Source organism: Acinonyx jubatus, chromosome A1 (genome assembly GCF_027475565.1).
Source record: "Acinonyx jubatus isolate Ajub_Pintada_27869175 chromosome A1, VMU_Ajub_asm_v1.0, whole genome shotgun sequence".
NCBI lineage: Eukaryota > Metazoa > Chordata > Mammalia > Carnivora > Felidae > Acinonyx > Acinonyx jubatus.
The window spans coordinates 193,579,995-193,601,931 of record NC_069380.1 but is presented as its reverse complement, the minus strand read 5'-3'; the positions used below and the strand labels follow the sequence as shown (position 1 = coordinate 193,601,931).

Sequence of the window (21,937 nt, the reverse complement as noted above, 5' to 3'; positions counted from 1 at the left end):
GTTTCTTAGGGACATATCTCATTTCTTCTAGGCTCCAGGCTTTGGAGGCAGGGGCTGTGTGTGGCCCATTTCACCAGGGGGGAGCATTGCAGAGTGGAGTCAAAAGTCATGGGTTCAAGTCCCAGCTCTGTCATCATTAGCTGTGGGATCTAGAGAAAATTACCTAAATCTTAAATCCCTCTAGGCTTTAACCAATGAGGATAGTAATAGTCCTGTTTTGCTAGGAGAGTTGAACAGATCAGTGCCTCACCCAGAGTAAGAGCCCAGTAAGTAGCTCTTCAAAGATAACAATGGGTATTAATATTGTTTATACCTAGGGGGTGGTCTGTCTTTTCCGAGATGGAAGGAAGAATCCTTAGGGTTTCAGTTCCTGAACATTCTGTCTCATAGCCTGGGAATGTTTATTTGGAAGAGGAAACTGAGGCCCAGAGAGACTGGGCAATTTGCACGGGGTGTGGGAGCTGCCAGTCTTATCCAGGAGGCCGGACAGGATTTCTTCTGTTACACCTGTTTTCCTCTTTTGTCCTTTCCATCAAGGTTAAGGTGCTCAAGTTCCATAAGGGCCCGTGTCCTCCCTAGTGGCCATGTTGAATGGTATCTAAAACTTACGCCAGATAAGTTGGCCTGGCTGGTAGGTCCTGTGGCTGTCCTTGAGACGAGGGCACCATGCCCTAGACTGTGCACACTGTGGGCTGGCACCTCCAGAGGCCTCCCACCGAGCCTCCCTGTGCCCTGGGAAGGGGGACGGGATGATGTCAGGGAGAGGTGGCCTGGTGTAGATCTTGGGGTAAGTCACTAGAACACAGGCAGGGCAGAGGCTGGGAGCTAGGCTCTGGACCCAGATGGCCTTGCTGGGTCATTTCCTACTTGTGGCACCTTGGGAAGCTCTTCAGTGCCTTCCTCCGTTCCAAGGGGATAGTAACGGTTCCCATCTCACAACATTTAGAAAGATAATGCAGGAAAGATGCTTAACTATAAGCTGAGTCCATGTGAGTTATGATTATTGCTGTAGCTGGTGATGTTGTTATTGAACAGGGAGCTCATTCCATCCTCCGAGAGCAGGAGGAAATAGGCACTTGTGTCACCCCTCTTGGTAGCAGGTGTGGCCACTAAGGCTTAGCGAAGTGGAAGGCTCAGCCTTTGCGGCGTGGGGGGGGGGGGGTGTTTCAGGCTCAAGGGATTACCATTACAGGCTGCTGGTTTCTGAGGGGCTGCTCTGGCCAGACAGAGCAGACTTACTCTGTAAGGCACCGGAAATGAGGAATCGTAAGCATGCTCAGAGCTAGCCAAGACGGAAGGGGTTGTGTGGGGAGGTGTGGGGCAGAATCCCAGCGCTCACATGGTTGAGATGTGGTGGAAACTCTGGCCTTGTTTGCACCTGAGGTCTGGCTGAACGTGGCAGGGTGTGGATTCTCATCACCCCTAGGCCGGCCATGGATCGGCCTGTCTGGGCAGGTCTGGGGTGGCGGTCGGCGGAGGTCTGCCGTAATCATTGTTCAGTGGCAGCCACTTCTGGTCTACACTACCTGTCCAGGCAGAGGCCAGGTGAGGAGATATGAATGTCATCATCACAGGGCCTTCACTTATGCATCACTGTCTGTCTAGATTCCCTTCCTCCTCTTCTTAGACCACGGCAGCTCCTGCTCACACTTTTACAGGAGGGTTAACGTCACATGCTCATGGAGGCTCTTCCTTATTCACCTGCAGGTTGAGTCCGTGGTTCTCAGGGTTGGCTTCTGGACTAGTAGCATTGCCTGGGTATTACCTGGGAAGTCGCTAAAAATGCAAATTATCTGACCCCACCCCAGACCTACTGAATCAGAAACTGGGATGAGGGGGGGAAGGAGGGGTCCAGCAGTCTGTTTTAAGAAGCCGCCAAGTAATGGGGCACCTGGGTGGCTCAGTTGGTTGAGCATCCGACTTCGGCTCAGGTCATGATCTCACGGTCTGTGGGTTCAAGCCCCGCGTCGGACTCTGTGCTGTCATAACAGCTCGGAGCCTGGAGCTTGCTTTAGATTCTGTGTCTCCCTCTCTCTCTCTGCCCCTCCTCTGCTCACTCTCTGTCTGTCTCTCTTTGCCTCAAAAAATAAACATTAAAAAAAAAAAAAGAAAAAGAAGTGTCCAAGTAATGTAGGTGCATGCTAAAGTTGAAGCAAAACTTGGTTAGAGGGGCACCTGGGTGGCTCAGTCAGTTGAGTGACAAACTTCAGCTCAGGTCATGATCTCATGGTTCATGGGTTCGAGCCCTGCATCAGGCTCTGGGCTGACAGCCTGTTTCAGATTCTGTGTCTCCCTCTCTCTCTGCCCCTCTCCTGCTCATGCTCTGTCTCTCTCGAAAAAAGAAAAGAAAAGAAAAGAAAAGAGAAGAAAAGAAAACACTTGGCTAGATAATTAAAAAAACAACAACACACTTACCTCCTTGGGCTCTCAGCATATTCAGACACCCAGCAAATGTTGAAGACCCAGAGAAAAGCCCAGTTTTTCTCTACCCTGTCGTCAAGGATCCATCATCTTGTCACATCTCCAGGAGACACTCTTGTGACACAATAACAAGGTTCAGTGGAACCCCAAGACAATTATAGGAGACAGTGGTGGGGCCCCTTAAGGAAGGGAGGATGAGGGGACTTGAAGGGTGGGGGACTTTGTGGGAGGCAAGGGTGGGTTCCAGGAACAAACCAGCTGTGTTCTGGGGCTGGGGCCAGGCAGAGAGTGTGGATCCTGCTCCAGAGAAGGGTGTGCGTGTGTGTTTGCGCATGTGTGTGTGTGATCACAGTGGTTAGATGTGACTTGAGAGGGTTAAGGGACCTTAGCTGTCACCAGTCCAGTGGTTTTAAACATCTCAATATTTTTATTTTTATTTATTTTTATTTTATTGAGAGAGTGCATGTGAGTGGGGGAGAGGCGCAGGGGGCAGGGGGAGAGAATCCCAAGAAGCCTGGCACAGGGCTCGATCTCATGACTCTGGGATCATGACCTGAGCTGAAACCAAGAGTCAGATACTCAACTGACTGAGCCACCCAGGCCCCCCAACTATGTCAATAATTTTAATGAAGATGATCATATCATTTTCACTCAACATTTTTTGAGACCTTATCTGCTTACTTGGCATAATCCTATAAAGTAGGCATATTATTGTTCCCATTTTATAGATGAAAATACTGAGGCCATACAGCCATAAGGTGATAGATCTAGGAATTCTGTAGAATTCTATAGAGGTGCTTGGAAACACGATCTCTTTGGAAGAAGGGAAGTAGGAGATTGTCTTGGAATGTTTATGTAGCAGGCCCCACTTGGATTGGTTTTTTAAAGATGCAAAAATATGTCAAATATCAAATGAGTGAATTAGGTTTTGGCGGGGTGATGGGATTGTGTTGGGATGATTAGGGCTGAAGCCTCCATGTTGGGGCCTCTGCTGGACACTGTCATTCTTTCTATCTTATGGATGGCCATTTGAGGTACACAGAGACTCACTCAGTGCTGAGTTCAAGGTCCCACAGCTAGGACAGGAGATAAAATCAGAGAAAGAAAAGAACCCTCTTCTGGTTGTAGGAGGAGGGGTAGGGGTGGGGGTCAAGATCAGAGCCCACTGTCCAGTGCTGTCCTTTTCTGCCTCAGTGTCACCAAGGTACCGCTGAGGAACTGGAGGGCTTTCCTGACACAGTGGGAACCCCTTCGTTTCTCAGTGGCGAACCAAGGAACAGGGACTTGCCCACACAGGGCCACACGTGGCGTCATGATGGGGACCCGAACCCAGCGCTGTCTCTGTTCTGACCAGGGAAGGCTTTGTTTCCCAAAAACTGCCCCTGCACCCCACCCCATCTTTGGCCATCATAGCCCTCAGGGTAGCCCAGGGCAGTGCTGGGGGCCGAGACGGGAGTGTCCTGGGGAGAAAGCTGCCAAGGAGAGGCGGGGCCGCCTCTGAGGGAAGAACACTCAGAAGCCCAAACCCCAGACGGAAACCCAGTGTATTTTCTAGGTCCTGAGAGGATATTTGGAACAATGGAAGTAGGATGGGGGAAGTTGGACTATAAAAAGGGCTTCTTGATATCCTTTTTTAAAAAAAGTCATCTTTAGGTTGGACTTTTGTTTCTCTGAAGGATGTTTATGTAACTTCCTGAAAGCAGGGTCCCAGGGCGGCACAGTTTGTCAGATGCCACTGTTTATACACTAGGCTTTGAGCTGGGAAGGACTGGATAGGGTGGTCTCCACATTTGACAATTGGTGGAACTGAGGCTCTGAGAGGCAGGACGAGCCTACCTGAGGTCACGCAGTGAGACAGTGGGAGACTTGGCACTGGAGCCTGGGTCTTCTGGGGCCTTGCAAGGGGCTGTTGTCTTGACCCACTCCTCCCAGGGCCGTGGCTGGCATGGGAGCTGGGCAGGGGCCATGGAGGGGTCCCCCTGGGAAACACTCAAAATTGTGGAGGCAGGGCAAGACCAGGGCTGGTCTGTAGTGAGGTGGGCTCACTGGATGTTGAGTTGTGCGGTGGGTGGGAGGCTGGGATGGTGTGCTTGGTGATGCCACCCCCGTCCAGATGCCGGGGCCCAGCTGTTCCCCGTCTGCCCAGCAGCTGGGAGCTGTGACTCACACCCAGTGGGTGCAAAGGCAAGGGCTATTGTACGTCGTGATTTATCCTGTTCTCCTAGCCCCGAAGGGATGACTAGACCCTGAGCCCTGGTTCGTGCCCACGCCTATGAACTTAAGCAGCTGTGAGTTTGGGCCCCGTGTTTATAGATATGAGGCATCCCAAAGGGCTCGGGGGAATCCTCTTTCTCTGCCACCTCCTATCTCTTGATCCTACGTATCCTATGATCTTGACTCATCCATTGTCACCAGTGCAGGAGTCTGCGTGCCCCTGAAATCACGCACAACATTTCGTGGGGATTCCTATGCATTTTTTCCTGCAGAGAGAGTCTGTAGGTTTCATCAGGTTTTCAGAGGACTCGACTCCCTGCCGCAACCCCCCCCCCCGCCCTGCCTCCCTGCCAAGTGCTGACAGGAGGACAGGGGCCCACATGCATGTACTGCCTACCGCGAGGAGTTGCTGAAGGGGCGGGGTGGTTCCAGTGTTCTAGCAGAAAGTAGCCTGGTGGCAGCAGGTGGTGCAGAGCGTGGTCTCAGAGGCCAGTATTGGGGTCTAAGCCACACCCTTCAGTTAGAAGGCCTGTGACTTTGGATAGGTTGCTGTGTCTGTGCTTCAGTTTCCCAATCTGTAAAATGGGAGTAATAATTGTCATCTCATGGTGTTACTGACTTTTCAATAAGAGAATCCATGAAAGGACTTATCCCAGTGCCTGATACAAAGTCATTACTCAGTAAAAGTTTGCTATTATTATTAGTTCCAGCTCTGCAGTCCTCTTAAGTGCCTTATCTTGGGGTCTTAGTCTCCACCTTTAGCTCTGTACTATGTTGGGCTTTCCAGGCGCTGCAAGGCAAGGTTGGAGAGTAGGGGTAGACAGGGAGGGAGGGAGAACCCTCTCTGTATTTCTGGGCCTCTCTAGCCCAGGCCCTCCCTGGTGCCTTGAACGTGGCTTTGTCCTGAGGCAGGCTTATGTAACCAGCCAGGCCTGGCCAGGCAGGACACGATTCTTAACCTCGTTTTGTCCTCCATTGTCTCTACCTCTGATGGAGCTATTGCATTAGTTGATCTGTTCCTCAAGCTCCAGGGATGAAATTAACCTGTGCTATCCTGCCGCCAAGTGATGTAATCAGGAGGTTTGCTGGGAAGGTGGCCCCTCCTACCTCCTGGGGATGTTCAGAGCTGATGCCTCTGTGCCTGCTTTGGGGACGGAGACAAGGACTCTTCTTTAAGAGGAAAGACAGGCCATAGGCTAGGGGGCCTTTGACCCATGGCCCCTGTGGTTCCAGTGGGTGTGCGTACCCCTCCCCAGGATTCCCTCCCAGGAGTGAAGCCCCACCATCTGGCAGCCCACACCAGTTCTCGCCCAGGAAGCCTTCCGGGGACCTCAGCTGCAGGGGAGTTGGCTTCCGCTGAGCTCCATGGCACGTTCTGTGTCCCTTTCAGGAAAACAGAGGCCACAAACTGGCAGGCCACATCTGCCCCATGGGCACATCCTACTTAACCCATGCCAAAAATTGAGCTAATTGCCAAGCGGAGATTTCACCTAAAAATCCCTATTTCTGGCTTTACTTCACAAATTGGAAGATCAGAAGACCTTGAGCCTACGTTCTTTTATTTTTATTTATTTATTTATTTATTTATTTATTTGTTTGTTTGTTTGTTTTTGTTTTTTTAATATGAAATTTATTGTCAAATTAGTTCCCATACAACACCCAGTGCTCATCCCAACAGGTGCCCTCCTCAGTGCCCATCACCCACCCTCCCCTCCCTCCCACCCCCTGAGCCTGCATTCTTAACACACACTTACCTGTTTTTTCTGGCCCTCCAGGTATTTGAGTTTGTAACCCTATCCTGGAGTCATGAACTACTTTCTTTCTTGTGTTATATAGTGTTGTTCCTCGTCTGCTTTGTGAGCTCTTTAAGAATGATGGGGGGGGGGGGGCGCCTGGGTGGCTCAGTCGGTTAGGCGTCTGACTTGGCTCAGGTTATGATCTCAGTTTGTGGGTTCCAGCCCCGCGTCGGGCTCTGAGCTGACAGCTCCGAGCCTGGAGCCTGCTTCAGATTCTATGTCTCCCTCTCTCTCCGCTCCTCCCCCACTCATGCTCCGTCTCTCTCTTGTCTCTCAAAAATAAAATAAAACATTTAAAAAAAAAAAGAATGGTGGAGGGTAGGGGGCTGGCTCATCTCTGCTCAAAGCATGGTGCTCAGGCTCAGGGCTGTGTGCACAGCAGGAGCAAATTAAATATCTCCTTTATGAATGAAGGTGTGGCAGTGCTGCTCCCCGCCGCTGGCTGCAAAGGTTCCATTTAATAGAGGCCTCTGGATCCTCCTGCCCTGTGGCCCTCGAATCCTCCTCCCAGATAAGCTGTGACTGCTTAGCCACTGACCCAGGCAGCTTCTTAAGCTGCGGATACACAGTCACTGAAAGTGTCGTCCCCATGCTGCCGTATAACCACAGAGAGGAGCATCTGACCTGTGACAGTCCCACGTTTCACTCTCCCAGGGGGTTTGGAGGAGTTTGGGGAGAGAGAGAGGCCGGGGTCAGCAGCCCTCAGATGGCACCAAGTCCAGACTTCTGCATCCTGGGGGTACAGAGGGAAAGGGGGGCATCAGCTCAGGTGTTTACTGGAATGGGCTTCCCCTCTTTTGAGCCTTTCTCTGCTTTACTCTGCTCCTAGAATACGTGCTTTATCCATTGACTCCTCTGTCCAGATGTCTGTCCAAGGTTTATTTCACTCTTTCCGCTGAAATCCTGCACATCCCTTGAGGCCAGCTAAGCTGTGCTCCTCCTGAAAGAGGTCTTGGCTGAGAGGTTGCAGTTGTTCTGGGTGTAAGAAAAAGCTGGGAAGCTTGTAAAAACTACACGCAGATTTCTGTCCCCCATCTTTGGTTCCTTCAGTCTACGGTGTAGCATCCCCTCCCCGGAAGGTTCAGACATGGGGCTCTGTAGACAGGTTTTGAGGACCCTGTCTTAATTCATGAAGCCCAGGGCTGCTAGGGAGGACCCGTGGGTGGCAGTCGGCTGTGTGACATCAATATGCCCTTTTCCCTCTCTGGGTTTCTCTTTTGCCCTCTGTGTAGGTTCCTTTCTGTGGTTGTGGCCGAAGGGGCCTTGTGAGCCATCCTTGGAGAGGATGACAGAGGGGATCAGTGCAGGTGCCAGTGTCTGGGTGGGGTGAGGCTACCTGTCACTGAGCCAGGCCCAGAGAGGTTTCACGTTTGTCAGGTCATCATGGGAGGAGGGAGGCTATAAGCCTGTCAGAGTGGGCAGGGGGTATGGCCTGGGTATCAGGCCCCACAGAGAGGACCTGAGCCCAGCGAAGTTGGAGTCTTGCCTGTGTGGCCCAGTGACCTGGCCACAGGCTGAGAGGTGCCGCACTGTGTGATCCAATGGCAGGCAACCTGAGGCTTCAAAGTGCAGGCCTGGACAAGCCGTTTACAGATGGGTAAACTGAGGTACAGACGGGTCACACACAAGTGCATGGAAAGTCAGGCCTAGATTCAGGTCATCTGACTCTCAGGTAAGACTACACTCCTCTGTCCCCACCTCCCTCTGTGCAGGGTCAGTGCCAATTGACCCAGCTGGGACAATCATCTGATTGTGTGTGTTGACCTCTAGGCTAGGGCCTGGAAAAGTGAAGTTACACCGTCACAGCCACCCTGGAGGCATGAGACCGGTTGGGTGTGCAAATTAGCCTTCAAACATTCTCTATCCCATTTTTTTTTTGTTTTTCCTTAAACTGTCTGATGGGCCAGCCCCCTCGGTGCCCGTCTCTCCCTGGCACTGGGCTTCATGCTCTTTATTCTGGAGACAAAGCTTCCTTCTGATGGCCCTCAGTGCTCCAACAGGAAAAGGGCAGGCGTGGCACCGGGCCGGCCTCCTCCGCCTCCTCTTGCTGGGAGCGTGGGGCAACCTTTGTCAGATGCTGGACCTGGGACCCGGCAGCACTGGGGGGCTGGGAGAGCTGGCAGCCGCAGCCCAGTCTCTGCTCCTGCCAGTGGCTGGAGCCGCCCTGTGGAGCCAGCTGTCAGACCCAGAAGTTCTCCTGCAGTGGCCAAAAGGGTGGTAAAGGCTTCAGACAGGGGCCAGGAAAAGCCCTGTTCTGGTGCAAGCAGTCAGTTGTCCCAGGACAGGTTGGGGATTTGGCCAGGAACTGTTCATGTGACAACCCTCGGGGTTGCAGCTGGCACAGGTGATCAGCCTCCAAGCGACACTGGTCTCCAGGAGCGGCAGAAACCAAAAGATGTGTTCAAAAAAATGCTTTTTTTGTCAAGCATTTGCCTTGTTTGGGCGCTTTTCCTTGCCCTGGGACACAGCGGTGGGCAAAACAGACCGTGTCCCTGTTTTGGACTTGGGGCTGACATTCTAGCGGTGGGGCAAGATCAACAAAGCAGCGAATACTGGTTCAATACTGGCTGTTTTTCAGGTGGCAAGAGGTGCCTGGAAGAAAAATAAAGCTTGGTTGGGGGTAGAAAGAGTGACTTGAGCAAATGGCCCTCCTGTGTTGGGCAGTGGTGGGAAGCCTCTGGTAAGAGGGCCGGCAGGCTCCACGAGGGAGGCGGCGGGAGCCACAGGCTGTCTGGGGAAGAGCATTTCAGGCAGAGGAAACAGCACCGCAAAGGCTTTGAGGCAGGAGGGTGTGGGGTGTATCTGAGGGACAGCCAGGAGGCTGGTGTGGCTGGGACAGAAAGAAGAGTCACCCTTGTCAGGGATGGGACCGGAGGGAGGGCAGACTCAAGAGGACTTTGCTGTTTAGTGTGAGTAAAGGTGAAGCTGCTGAGGGGGGGCAGAGGCCGCCCTTGTTCCAGCACACATTTGGGAAGGACTGAGTGGACTACCACCCGAGAAGTGACGGCAGGGTGGAAAGCCCCCGTAGGCACTCAGATGAAGGAGGGCTCAGTGTGACCACTGTGCGGGAGGCAGCCAGAGGTCGGATTCTGGATCAATTTCACTGGATGAGCTGATGGATTGGGTGTGGGATGTGAGAAGCGGGTGTCCACAGCAAGGATTCTGGCCTGCAGCACTGGAAGGACAGCGTTGTCATTTACTGAGACAGGGAAGGCTGCATGACGAGCAGGTTTGGGGAGAGAAATGGAGATTTCAGGTCAGATGCGTTACACCGGAGCATTGGCTGGAGTGGAGGGCACATGGGTAGAGATTCGTCCTGGGCCTTGTATTCCTGCTGCTGAAGGGGCAATTCCTGTGTGGGTGTGAGGGCTGCCCTCCCGAACTCTGAGACTCTGTTCTCTAAGAACAAATGTTTCCTGGGCCCTTCATGTTCTTTTCTCTCTTTGACAGCCTCCTACTGCTTTTCCCTTCGGAGGAAAAAGGCAGATTCCGATGGCTCACTGTCATGGTGGTCCCAGCCTTTCTACCTGGCATGGCTCTTTGGTCGGGGGGGGGGGGGGGTGGAGGGGGCAGGCTGGAGGCGAGCCCTGGAGGCCTCAGGCCTTGTCTTGGCTCTGCTACCAATAGAGAGAGCTATCACTCCGGGCCTTGGTTTCCCCTCTTGTACACAGAAGTGGTGAGCTTGCCCCAGGGTTCTGAGGGTGGAAGGTTACGCTTGAGGCAGCCGCATAGCACGGTGGTTAAGAACCTGGGCTTCGGAGTCCAGGTATGGGTGTGTATCTTTGCCCTGCTGCTTGGCTGTGAGACTCTGGGCCAGGAACATAACGTCTCTGAGCCTTAATTTTCTCATCTGTGAAAATGGGCCAACCATGGTACCTGTGTCTGAGTTGCAGTGGGAGTTAAATGAGAAAATTTGCACAAAACACGTAGCAAAAGCCCTGGCACATCCCATTCTCTGTTAACTCAGGCTGTTAGTAGCAGTGACCTGTGCGGTGGGTCAGGGGAAGGGGTTTTGCCTGGGGGCAGTGGGAGCCATGGAAGGTTACTAAGTAGGAGTGTGTTGCACATGTGATGTGAGAGCAGCTGCGAGTGTGGGGACTTGGCCTGAGTCCTCTTGGTAAGTCCCTGACCCCTTCTACCCGCCAGAGTGAGAACTGGAGGCTGGCCCTACTGGGTTCTCCTGCCTTCCTCAGGTGGGGGTCTTCACTGACCTGGCATGAGCAGCCTCTGCCTTGCACAGGTCCCTCGGGGATGGAGTGATTCTTTCCCTTAAGTTCTCCTACAGACCTCTTGGGCTGTACATGCCAGTGACTGACCTTAGGGAATGTAAATGTGCGGCTTTGAGGGGTGGGTGACATTGAGGGGACTTGAGTTACATGAAGGGCTCTGGACAGGGCCGGGGGGGGTGGGGGCGGGGCAGGCCCGGAGTGGCATTCCACTGGGCACTTGACTGTGCCCTCGGTTCCTGGTCTTGGTCCAGGCTGGGTGGTGCTTGCTGCACTGGAGTCGTGGAGAGGTTGACGACGGGCGGAGGAATGTGGCCCCCTCAAGACCCACACTTCACTGGTGCCCAGGCATGCCGGCTGAGCCCTGGGCTTTCGCAAGCCTGTTTCTCCTCAGTTGAGCCATGCCAGGATGGCAAAGGACATTTCAGAGCCCCCAGGGCTCACAGCCAAGCTATCATTAGGCATTGCTTGTTTTCCCAGGGTCCAAGCGTTTTTAGAGATGGAGGGGCTCTGGAGATATTCCAGGGACTTCTTTTAATAGCTGGGTAAATTGAGATCCAGAGAGAGCAAGGCACTTGACCAAGGTCTCACAAGGCCACCTCCCTACTATCTGTCACCTCCCTTTGTTCCCATGTCCTTTGCTTAGACTCCTGGCCTCCTGCCCGGATGTTTGTAACAGCCTCTGTCTTGTGGGCTCTCTGAGAGCTTTGTTTGTCTTCCTATTATCATACTCTTGCCTGACCTGCCAGGCACACGTGCTGCTTGAGCATGTTTGGTCTCCCTTCCGGTCCCAGACTGAGCAGCGCAGCACAGGTTCTGAGCCAGCTGTGTCCCTTCCTAGCATGGTGACCTGGAGCGAGATAGCCACAATTTCAGAGCCTCAGTGTCTCTGTGAAAGGCAAACAGTAGTAGTACTTAATTAATGGCGGGGGGGTGGTGGTTTAAATGAGATCATGTGTGAAGGATATTATACCTGCAAGGACTGAGCTCTCAAAAATGGTCATTGTTATAAACGCTGACTGAACTGAAGGTCGAGGACACAGAGGAGTCAACAAAGCTTTGGACTGGGAGGCAGAAGATGGGCGCTCCGAGTTCACTCTCAAATACTGCCTCACTGTGTGCATTTGGGGACATCACTCCTCCTCTGGGAACCCCACTTTCCTCATTCGAGAAGGGTGGAAGAAATCCCTGCTCTGTTCTTGTAAGGCTGTCATGTGATGCTAAAGCAATGTCTGTGAAAAAGCTTTGCATCTGTGTAATGATTTAAAAATGGCACGGCAGTGGCTGCGGTGTGCTGATGGCGATGAGGACATTGTAGCCACAGGGGTGGACAACTGGCTTGGCTGCAGTCTGGTCAGTCTGCAAATGCTCAGCGCCCACACGGGCTTCCCATGCCTGCCTGCCTGCTCCCAGCCTCCACCAGCCTGCCTTTCACATCAGCCTCACCACCACACACTCGAAGGTGTGGGAGGTGCAAAGACCCAGTGGCATCTTCCAGGCCCTGGTGGATTTTGGGTTATCTGTGGCTAATGCCATGGAATGTAGGATTATAGCCAGACACTGGTTCGAATCTCAGCTAAGCACTTCCCAACTGGGGGCCTTAGCAAGTTGCCTAACTTCCACAAGCCTCAGCTTCCATACTTGTAACATGAAGCCCTGATGAAGTGGAGGCCAAGCATTCGGCAAAGGGCGTCACGCGTGGTTATGTAGGACGGTGGTATAATGTGTTTTCTGCCTGGAGTTTGAGGACTGATGGGAGAGGGAACCATTGTGCCCATTTCTGGGGATGAGCTGTAGGTCAGAGACGCCCAGCTTGGAAGCAGCAGGGCCTTCGGAGTTATCTGGCACTGCTCGCTTTGCCGGTGACCAAAGCTAGTCCTGGAGAAGAGCAGGTGCTTGGCCGAGGTCACTGGCGGGTTAGGGGAGGGCTGGGCCTGGGGTGAACTTGAAGGAGCCCCTCACTCTCGGGTGCTACTGGGAGATGGTGCTCCCTCTCAGCATCGGGCAAGTGCGCACAGCAGCATCTGAGAGTGGGCGCCTCCTTACCGTTTGTGCCTGCTGCCTCACTTGCCTCCCCCCAGCCAGGTCTGGGACTAGAACTCCAGTCTCCTGACCCCAGGAACTGAGCCACCAGCCTTGGGAGTGCAGGGACACCTGTGAGGCACCTTCTAAGAGTCTCACAGAGGCCCCTCGGGCCCCTTTAAAAGGAATCTGCCGTAAGTAGGTCACCGGATACTTTTCACTCTATGCTCTCTAGTTTCTGTGTTCCAGAGAAAGTGAGGCCCTCCTCCCTGCCTCCCACCACCTCCTACCCCTTCCCCTGCCAGCTGTGCCTCCATGTAAGCATGTTGAGGCCCTCACACTCAATGAGTGTTGGTGGCGGGCCCCTGTCGTGGCGACAAGCCCCAGCACATCTAGAGAGATGAGGCCACTTTCATGCGTGCCTTGAGGAAAGCCTCCTGGGTCTCAGCAGGCCCGTGCTGTGCCCACCAGGCCTCCAGGAGATTAGGGAGCTTCTGTGGCTCTAAGTGACTTGAAGCTTACCCTTCCTCTTTGTTGCTCCCAGCGCATCTGGCTTCCCTCTGCGCTGGCCACAGGGCCTGGAACTTTTTCAGTCTCCCTAAGGCTTTCCTGTCTTGTGGGCAGCCTAGTCTTGGGACATCCATCTGGGCCAGTGGCCCTATCACCACCAGTGGGCCTGTCGGCTAGTCCTCAGGTGGCTGTTAAGAGGTAGCCAAGGCCGCTAATCCCTGCAGGAGTTCTTAGGATTTATCCAGGCCCCGGAAGGTGGTCCTGGGCCACCCTTATGACGTGACATGAGGGGACTTGGACAATTAGCCCAGTCTCTGTCCCTGGGCCCACGCATACAAAAACTCCATCTTTTTTTTTTTCCTACCCTGACTCTCAGGGCCTGGAATTCTGCCATTGGCAAGTTGCCTTGTGCTCTCCTTGACATCCTCTAAAAAGGCAGATACTCCTGCATGTGGACAGTCCTACGTGTTTACTGCTGAAGAGTAAAGCCAGGCTAGCCTGGCCCTTTTCCATCTGCCTGTGTGACCGTGGCCATGTTGCTTCTCCTCTCTGGGCTACGTAAGGCCCTTTCACCTAACACCTCAACACGCTGGCCTGGATTCTATGCCTTCCACACTCTGGCAGTTACCCTTCTTCCTCCTCTGCTGGGCGGACAGTGGGAAGGACCCCGCAGCTGAGTCGGGATGGGGGCAGGGCCCAGAAGCCAGTGTCACCACCCGCGGGCCTAGATAGCTGAGCGGATATCATGTCATCATATCGGGCCTACTTCCTGTTCTTTTCAGGACAGGTGGGGAAGCAGGTCTGGAGGGGGAAGGCTCTTGCTTCACATAGGAAGTCAGGTGGAGTTGTAGCCATAGTGCAGATTTCCTTGCGGCCAGCGCGGGTTCCTCCACTGCCGGCTGCACCTTTCATGAGAGTGTCTGGAGCGCCCATCAGCATGAGGGCCAGGGACGTGCTTTCTCCTCCTCCATGGAAGGTGCCTCCTGGCTGGGGCCTCTGCCTGTTGTGGGGCCCCTGAGTGTGGGGCAGAAGCAAGCAGAACATCCTCTTCCTGAGGTCCAGGAGGGAGGGGCCGGTGGCCTCTGGCAAGGAACCTGGTGGTGAGGGGCCTGGAGGCTTCCGGAACATGGTTGGTGGCTCAGGGTGCCCTAGAGCCACCACTCCCTCCCTCTTTCCCTCCCTCCCTCCCAGGGAGGGGACTGGCTGAGAGTAATGCCATTTGTCCTAGCTCTGGGATTAGGTGCGGCCTCGTCAAGTGAGGAGTGTGCAGCCATTAAGAGGACGCAGTGAAGGGAAGCCGAGCCCAGCGCTGCTGCCTGGAGGTCTGGTGGGTCTTGTCATTCTCTCCCCGGCCTTCCCTTACCCTCTGACCACAGCCCCTAGGCACCTCCCTTCTGTCCAGTCCTCCCAGGTCTGTCTGGATGTGTGTGCACCAGTAGTGTGGGCATGTTCACAGCCATGCAGGAGGGGCCCGGGTGTGCAGGGAGTGGGACAGCCTGGCCCCAAGCCTGGCCCTGGGTCCTGTCTGCATTTAGGACCAGGAGTGGGTTCCTGAAGTGTCTCAGCCCCTGGGGCAGCCCCAGAGAGACGGCTCGGGGCTGACCTGGCAGATTCCTGTTGGAGGAGAAGGAGGTAGTGGCCGAGGGGTAGGAAGGAAGGGCTGTTTCTCTTGATAGCTCGGCGATCCTGTGAACCCACGGAAGCCAACAGGTCCAAGAGTTAAAGATTACTGCAGGGCCATTGGTGGGGAGCAGGAATGGCAAGGTCCCAGGGCGCTGAGAGGTCACATTCATGGCCTCAGTCTTGTCTACACTTGTGAAAGCCACAACATGTCAAAGCCAGGACTCCAGGACAGTTCCCCTGTTATTTGTCGTGCGTGTGTCGGGGGGGTGGGGGGGGTGGGGTGGGGTGGGATGGGGGAGCGGTCACAGCCACACTGCATTTGTTTGGAATGCAGTATCTGTCTGGGGAGAGCCCTCTAACAGCTTTCCTAGATTCTGGAAGGGTTCTGTAACCCAGGAGGTCACAAACTTCCGATCTAGTGCACAGCCCTCGTTGTCTAGTGGAGGAAACAGAGGTGAGGAGAAGGGAAGGGTCTTGCCCAGGGGCACCTAGGGAGCGAGTGGCGGGGCTGGGATGCTGATGTGGACCCCAGGCCCACATGGGTTTTGGCTTCTGTACCCATGAGATGGAGCTCTCCCCACCGCCTAACAGTACACCTGCTTTATGGAATCTCTCGGGGGGCATCTGGTGACCTGGGGTGGACCCGTGGAAGGACAGGCGCTGGGACTGACCAGCCTTGCCTGGCTCCTCTGCAGGGGTGGCAGATGGGGGTGGGGAGGTTCAGGGCATGATAAACTTGTTTCTACGTCACTGGGAAAAAATGACAAATAAATGGGGTCATGGTAGTACCTGGTGTGCCACAGACCCGTGAGGCATGCTGGTCACCATTTTCCTTCGAGTTGGCCCTCGAAGTTGAGATGTCCTACTTCTTCTTACCCTCACTCCTTCGTCTCTTCTTCCTTCACTTGAGGCTGCTGCCTGGGCCATGGAGGCGGCCCCCTTTCTAACATGGACACCTGCTTGTCAGAGATGACTGAGGCCCCTGGGGCAGGGGAAGGTGAGGACCCTCTGGCTGAGGTCTTGCCTTTCTGGGAACCTGCGGTGTCCTACTCTGCCAGTGAAGACTTTCCCATTCCTGAAGAAATTGGGTCAGCCTGTGTTTAGGCAGCTGGGATGGGTCATCGGCAGGAAACCTCTCTCTGGACGTGCTCTAGGCCACAGACCTCACTCAAGAATGGTGTGGAATGCTGAGCATAAGGACTGTCTATGGGTTACAAATAGCCCACCTTGGAGGACTGGCCCAGGGTCATCATAAGCTCTGCCTCTGCCTAGCTGGGTGACTTTCAGTCGGTTGCTTACCCTCTCTGAGCCTAGGTTTCCTCATCTGTAAAGTGACCCCACCTCTCTGGGTGTGACCCCACCTCTCTGGGTGTGAGGATTGGGTGTGACAGATCAGAGCAGGCTCTCAGCACTGACCCAGTGTGGAGCTGGTGAATTATCAGGAGCTCAGCCAGTGTTGGCTGCCGTCCGGCAGGGAGGTTATGAGATTTGCAGGGAACTATCATTCCATTCCTTTTGAATGCCTATGATCTGAGCCTAAGAAAAATAGGAATGGATTCGACTCTGTCATCGATGGATTTGGGGGTTGGGTGGAGAGAGCCCTATTTGGGGAAGCTTCATGGGCTAGTGAAGAGCATGCCCTGTGATGGGCCTCCCCGTCTTGGTCTGTTAGGAGCTTTGGTGGGACTGGGGGGCAGCTGGTCCTGACCTGTCTTGTTCCTGACTCCGCCCTTCCCCACAGGCTGTCTTGTTTGTTTGCTTGCTAAACCCTTTCTTCAGAGCTAGTGCATAGGTAAACTCTCAACTCCGGGCCTGTTGGAGGAAAGACAGCTTCTCAACAAGTAGGGTCTAAGTTCCTGAGGTTTTTTTGTTGAGCATTCCCTGCTGGGGAACCCAGAACAAATCCCAGGTTAGGAACCTGGGAGTGAACCAGCAGGGAATGCTTTGTTTGCTTGTTGATTGATGGCTGATTTGTGGGTCTTCCTCCAAGACAGATCGTGAGAGGCTGCTTTTGATGTTAAAACACGCATAAAATGGATGAAAACAAAGACAGACAGAGCACCATTCAAAGGGAGCAGAGAATAGGATGTCCAGAGCGGTAGAGTGTGGTAGCCGTCCCGGGCGAACACAGGGGACCCGTGTTGCTGACAGCTGAGGATCACAGGCTCTGGAGCTGGTGGCCTGTGCGAGATCCTTGTCACCCACTCGTTAGCTCTGTGGGCTGGGGCAAGTCACACGCCCCCTCTGGGCCTCACTGCCCCCATCTGTAAAATGAGGGGAAGATAGGTCACAGTGCTGCGGTAAGGGTTAAATGAGCGTGTCATACCAGCATATTGTGTCCAATAAATGAGAGTTCCTAGCATTGATGCATTTAGCTCGGATCCCCAAAGGGGAAGGTAATTGGCAAGGGCACATCTCTCTTGAGCACTTACCGTGGGTAGGAGACCATGTCTGCTTTGGAGAGCTTTTGGTGAGGTTGGGGGACCAGTGTTCCAGTCCCGAGAGGCCCTGGCATCTGGCGGCACGCATCCAGCGCTGCATGATGGGACACAGAGCAGGAGAGCTCATCTAGGACTTTGAAAGCCACAGCTGGCCTTGGAGGAGGATGGGCAGGCTTTTAGTGGACAAGAAAATGGGTCAAGGTAGGTGGGCGTGGGGGCAGGGGATCCTTTTCTCTCTCTCTCTCTCTCTCTCTCTCTCTCTCTCTCTCTCTCTCTCTCGGGATCTCAGTGTCCCCATGTGCTCACCGCGGGGTGGACTCCACACTGCAGCCCCGAGGCTCTGAGCCAGACTGCCGACAGTCCCTTGGTGGCGGCCCTGGACTCCGGACTCCGGGGTGACTGATGGGCAGCGGCTGGGCCCTCGGCCAGGCAGCACTGCGGGTCTGTGGGGGATGGGGTGTGCAGCGAATTCCAGCAGAGGAAGGGATTTGCTTCTGGTTCAGCCTCCCAGGGGTGTAAGTGGGCTGGAGAAACTCCTGCACAGCTGGGAAGCAAATGTGGAGGATTTTCTGTGCTGCACTGTGCGTGGTGGGTGGGGCAGGCTGAGGCCGGGTGGCTGGTGGGCGGCTTCGGGGTGTGGCCAGGTGGTGGGTGGTGGGTGTGATTGTGCTGGGGGTGGGACAGGCCGGGAGGGGCTGGGTCAGCTCTGGGGAGTGGCCCTGGGATTGCCTGTGGGGCTGCCACTGCCCGGGCCTGCAGCCAGCCCTCCTCCCCCAGGCCCGGGTGCCCATTCACATACTTCTGAGGCTGTTTGCGGGGCTCTTCCTGCACCTCCTTCAGCTCCCCACCCCGTACTTGTGCCTGTGGCCCAGATGGCTGTGACAACACCATTTGAACGTGTCGGCACCGTGTGAGTTTGCCCGTGCGTCTATATGCATAGGAGTATGGGGCATCTGGGGAGGGTGTCAGGAATAACCCAGGCGGGAAATAAAAGCTGGGCTAGGTGAGCACCCGGGGCTGCAGGGACCTTCCTGCATTTTACCCCGCGGCAGCTTCACACCAGAAACCTAAAACCTTGGGGTTTGGTAAAGCCTACTTCCCAGTGCCCGGTGCCATTCTCGGTGCCTAGTGGTGCTCTGTAAGTACAACAAGGGGACAGGGAATGGGCCATCTGCTTGTGCCCCACTTCCAATTTCCTCCCAAACCTGACGCCGTTTCTTCTCCTTCTGGATCCACTGTGAATTTGGTAGGTGGCCCTGGGCCAGTTGCTTCCTGAGCCTCAGTTTCCAAATCTGTTAAATGGCTAATCATTTTACTAGCCTATATCGCCGTGTGCCGGGCCCTGCGCTATTTTGCACACGTCATCTCTTTTAGTCTGGGCAGTAGCCCTGCGAATATATAAAGCCTGTTTTACACTTGGGGAAACCAAGTCTCAGAGAGGTTGAGGGATTTGCTCAAAGATCACAAGGCTAGTAAATAATGGACGCAAGATTCAAGCTCAGGCAGGCTGGTTCTAGTCTAAGCCCTTAACTGTAATGCTAGCAGCTGGTGCATGGCCACCTCACAGAATGACACGTGCCGCCCTTCACAGGAGGTCTGCTGCACACAGTAGGCTCCAGGTAAACGTGAGGGCTGGTCATTAGGTGTGCTTCACCATGAAAGGCACAGGACGCTCAGCCTCCGAGAGTTCTTGGTCCTACTCCTGGCGTTGACCTGCCCATCCAGGGCAGAGACGGACCCTCTCCCCAGTCCTGATTCTAAACACCTTGGTTTCTGGAAGGCCCTTGGCCTTTGCCTCCTTTCTCTCCAGGTCCTACACAGGATTGTGGGGGAACCAGAGCATTTTGGAGTAAGGGGGGGGTGGGTGGGGTAGGGAGTGACTTTCAACTCCAGAGCAGTGGCTACAGTTACCGTGGTATTTCCCGAAAGTGCAGCGTTGCCATGGTATCACCATGGCAACCAGAGCATCTCATTCATTATCCCCAGCACCTTGGCAGGGAAAGCTGGGTCTGGGGCTGAGAGAGCACAGTGGGAGCCTGGCTAAGAGCTAGAGGCCTCAGTGGCCGAGGCCCCCTCCTGCTCTCCCCATCCCAGCTAACATGTCCCTGCAGGCTCTGGAGCCACCTCTGTCTCCTGGGGTCTGGCTTCAAATTTCAGCTCTGCCACGGACTAGCTGGGTGATTTTGAGCAAGTGACTTAACCTCTCTGAGCCTCATTTCCCTCAACTGTAAATGTAAATAATGACAGTAGTTTAAGGCTTAAATGAGATATGGTATGTAAAAGTGCTAAACACAGTACCAGCCAGGCTTGTGGTAAACGTTTGAAATGTGGTAGCAGTAAAAATAACAATGGCGATAATTATAATGGTATCATTGTTGTTATTATTTTTATTATAGAAGCCCCTGGGTTTCATGGAGGAATGAAAGGCCAAATTTGAAGTTAGGGAGGAAACCCATTTTAGTCAAGATTTAGTGGTTTCCTATGTGACTGGGGCAAGTCATTTCACTTTGAAGCCTCAGTCTCCTTATCTGTACATTAGGAGTAACAACAGGTCATTATGAGTCACTCATATCTTGAGTATTCAATTAGAACCTAGGCCTGGGGAGAGTGGTGGGGGCTTCCACAATGAATCAGACTTGTCCCTGCCCTTTGGGGCACCCAGGCATGTGGGGAAGGAGAAGGAATGAAATTAGTATTTGTGGAGGGCCTATGTGCCAGGTGTCAGGAAGGGCCTCTGCCCCTGCAGAGGTCAGTCAGTCCTGCTCCTGCCCCGGGTTCTGGAGCCTACAGGGTGCAGAGTTGTGTATAGAAATACCTGGAGTCTCCTCTGCGTGGACCTCACACTCAGGTGCACCCAGGGACTGGGCGGGAAGCCAAATAAGGAAGGAAGTCTACTATGGGACTGTGTTAACTGGAGAATGCGTACCTCAGCTGATGGTGGCCTCTGGGGATGCGTGCCCAGTGTCAGCCAAACGTGTTCTTTTTATTTTTACTATTTATTCATTCATTCATTCATTCATTCATTCATTCATTCATTTATAGAGGGTGCAAGTGAGTGAGGGGCAGAGAGAATCCCTGGAGGAGCAAAGAGAGAGAGATGCAGGGAGAGAGACAGACAGACAGACAGAAGCAGGACTCACCCAAAGCAGAGCTTGTGCTCACCTGATGTGGGACTTGAACTCACCAACCATGAGATCATGACCTGAGCGGAAGTCAGATGCTTAGTGACAGCCACCCAGGTCCCCTGAACATTCCCTTTTATTTTTTTAAGTTTATTTATTTACTTTTGAGAGAGAGAGAGAGAGCACAGGTGGGAGAGGGGCAGAGAGGGAGGGAGACAGAATCCGAAGCAGGTTCCAGGCTCTGACCTGTCTGAGCCGAAGTTGGACACTTAACTGACTGAGCCATCTAGGTGCCCCTGGACATGTTCTTTTTAAAGAGAAGTTAGAAGTCCTAACTTTTATGTGAAGTCTCGTGATATTAAAATGTTGATAACTGATCTCAAATTTAAGTAAAAAGCTGTGCAAGCCAAACAATGCACATTTGCATCCTGTCTTGGCCCGAGGGTCCTGGTTTTCCTGTGCGGCACTATGGAGGGGGGTGGGGCCTGTGAAAGCCTGAGGAATGGGACTTGGGAGCAGGAAAGGGGGTGGTGGATAGGGATGACTTAAGAGAAGTGATGACATTGGAACCGGGGTCTTGAAGGATGAGTAAGTGTCCCAAGGGGGAGGGGGAGGCATTCCAGCAATGGGAACTTCATTAGCAAAGGCCTAGATGCATGACCAAGATTGGTGACTGGTTGGGCGAGGCTGGAGTTTAGGAAAACTGCTGGTGATGTCCGCAAGACCCAAGCAGGCCCTGGGCAGCAGGGGGAGCGTTGAGGCCTCAGCCCCCAGCTGTCCTGAAGGACTTGGTGGCTCCAAGGGGATTAGAAGCCCCCCAGTTCTCCATCCCTTGAGCCACAGGGGCTCTGGAATGCAGGTGGGTGTGGAAGGTTTTGAATGGCTGGTGCCAGGCCTTTGAGAAGGTTGCAGTGGGGGACAGTGCTGGAGGCCCCTCTCGCCAGTATGCTGGTGGCTGGCACTTGGCTCACGAAGCATCTAGCCCTCTGCCCACCCCGACCCCAGAGTATTTGGCCTCTCTGGGGACAGGGGCTGGTTGGCCCCCTCTCTTTCTCCCTTTGCCCTCTCCTGGGCCTGGGCTTTGCCATGCCTTCTCTCTGGCCTCCTGGCCTCTGACCATCTGGCCCCTGCTCATCCATCTGGCTCGAGGGAAAAGCCAGGGCCTCTGAAAATGGGGGTTTGGGATTCCGAGGACTGGCTGTCAGAGACTGGAGAGAGATCATTGGAGCTGGCTTGTTCAGGCTTTGTGGGCTCAGTTCTACCCACACTGTGCCTACATTGAGGAAGCAACTGGAGTGATTGGTAAGAGCGGCTGACCCTCATTCAGTGCCGTGTGCCAGGCGTGGTCTCTGTGCTTTCAGTGTATCAATTCCTGTAATTTTCACAACCATGAGAGCGTGTTAAACTTTGCTGTTTTACAGATTAGGAAAGTGGGGGCACGGAGAAGCTAAATAACTTGCCTGAGATCACACAGCTGCTGGGCGACTGAGCTTGGGTGTGAATGAAGCTCCAGTCTGCGTGTAACCATGAGGCTTTCTTAACATAGGACTTCAGGTCCAGGG

General features: G+C 53.9%; 1 protein-coding gene across 7 annotated transcripts in view; it reads left to right on the top strand.

Moving 5' to 3' along the window:
• The window catches only part of NDST1 (N-deacetylase and N-sulfotransferase 1), a 62,482-nt gene that overhangs the window by 5,710 nt on the left and 34,835 nt on the right, over positions 1–21,937 (top strand). The window contains exon 1 of one of the 7 annotated variants that reach the window (XM_053200230.1): positions 12,578–14,511. The exons of 5 other annotated variants lie outside the window; for them this stretch is intronic. The gene's annotated coding sequence lies outside the window, so the exon portion shown is untranslated. Of the gene's footprint in view, positions 1–12,577; positions 14,517–21,937 lie in introns of those variants that run through there. One more of the 7 variants, XM_053200215.1, reaches the window with a different exon arrangement.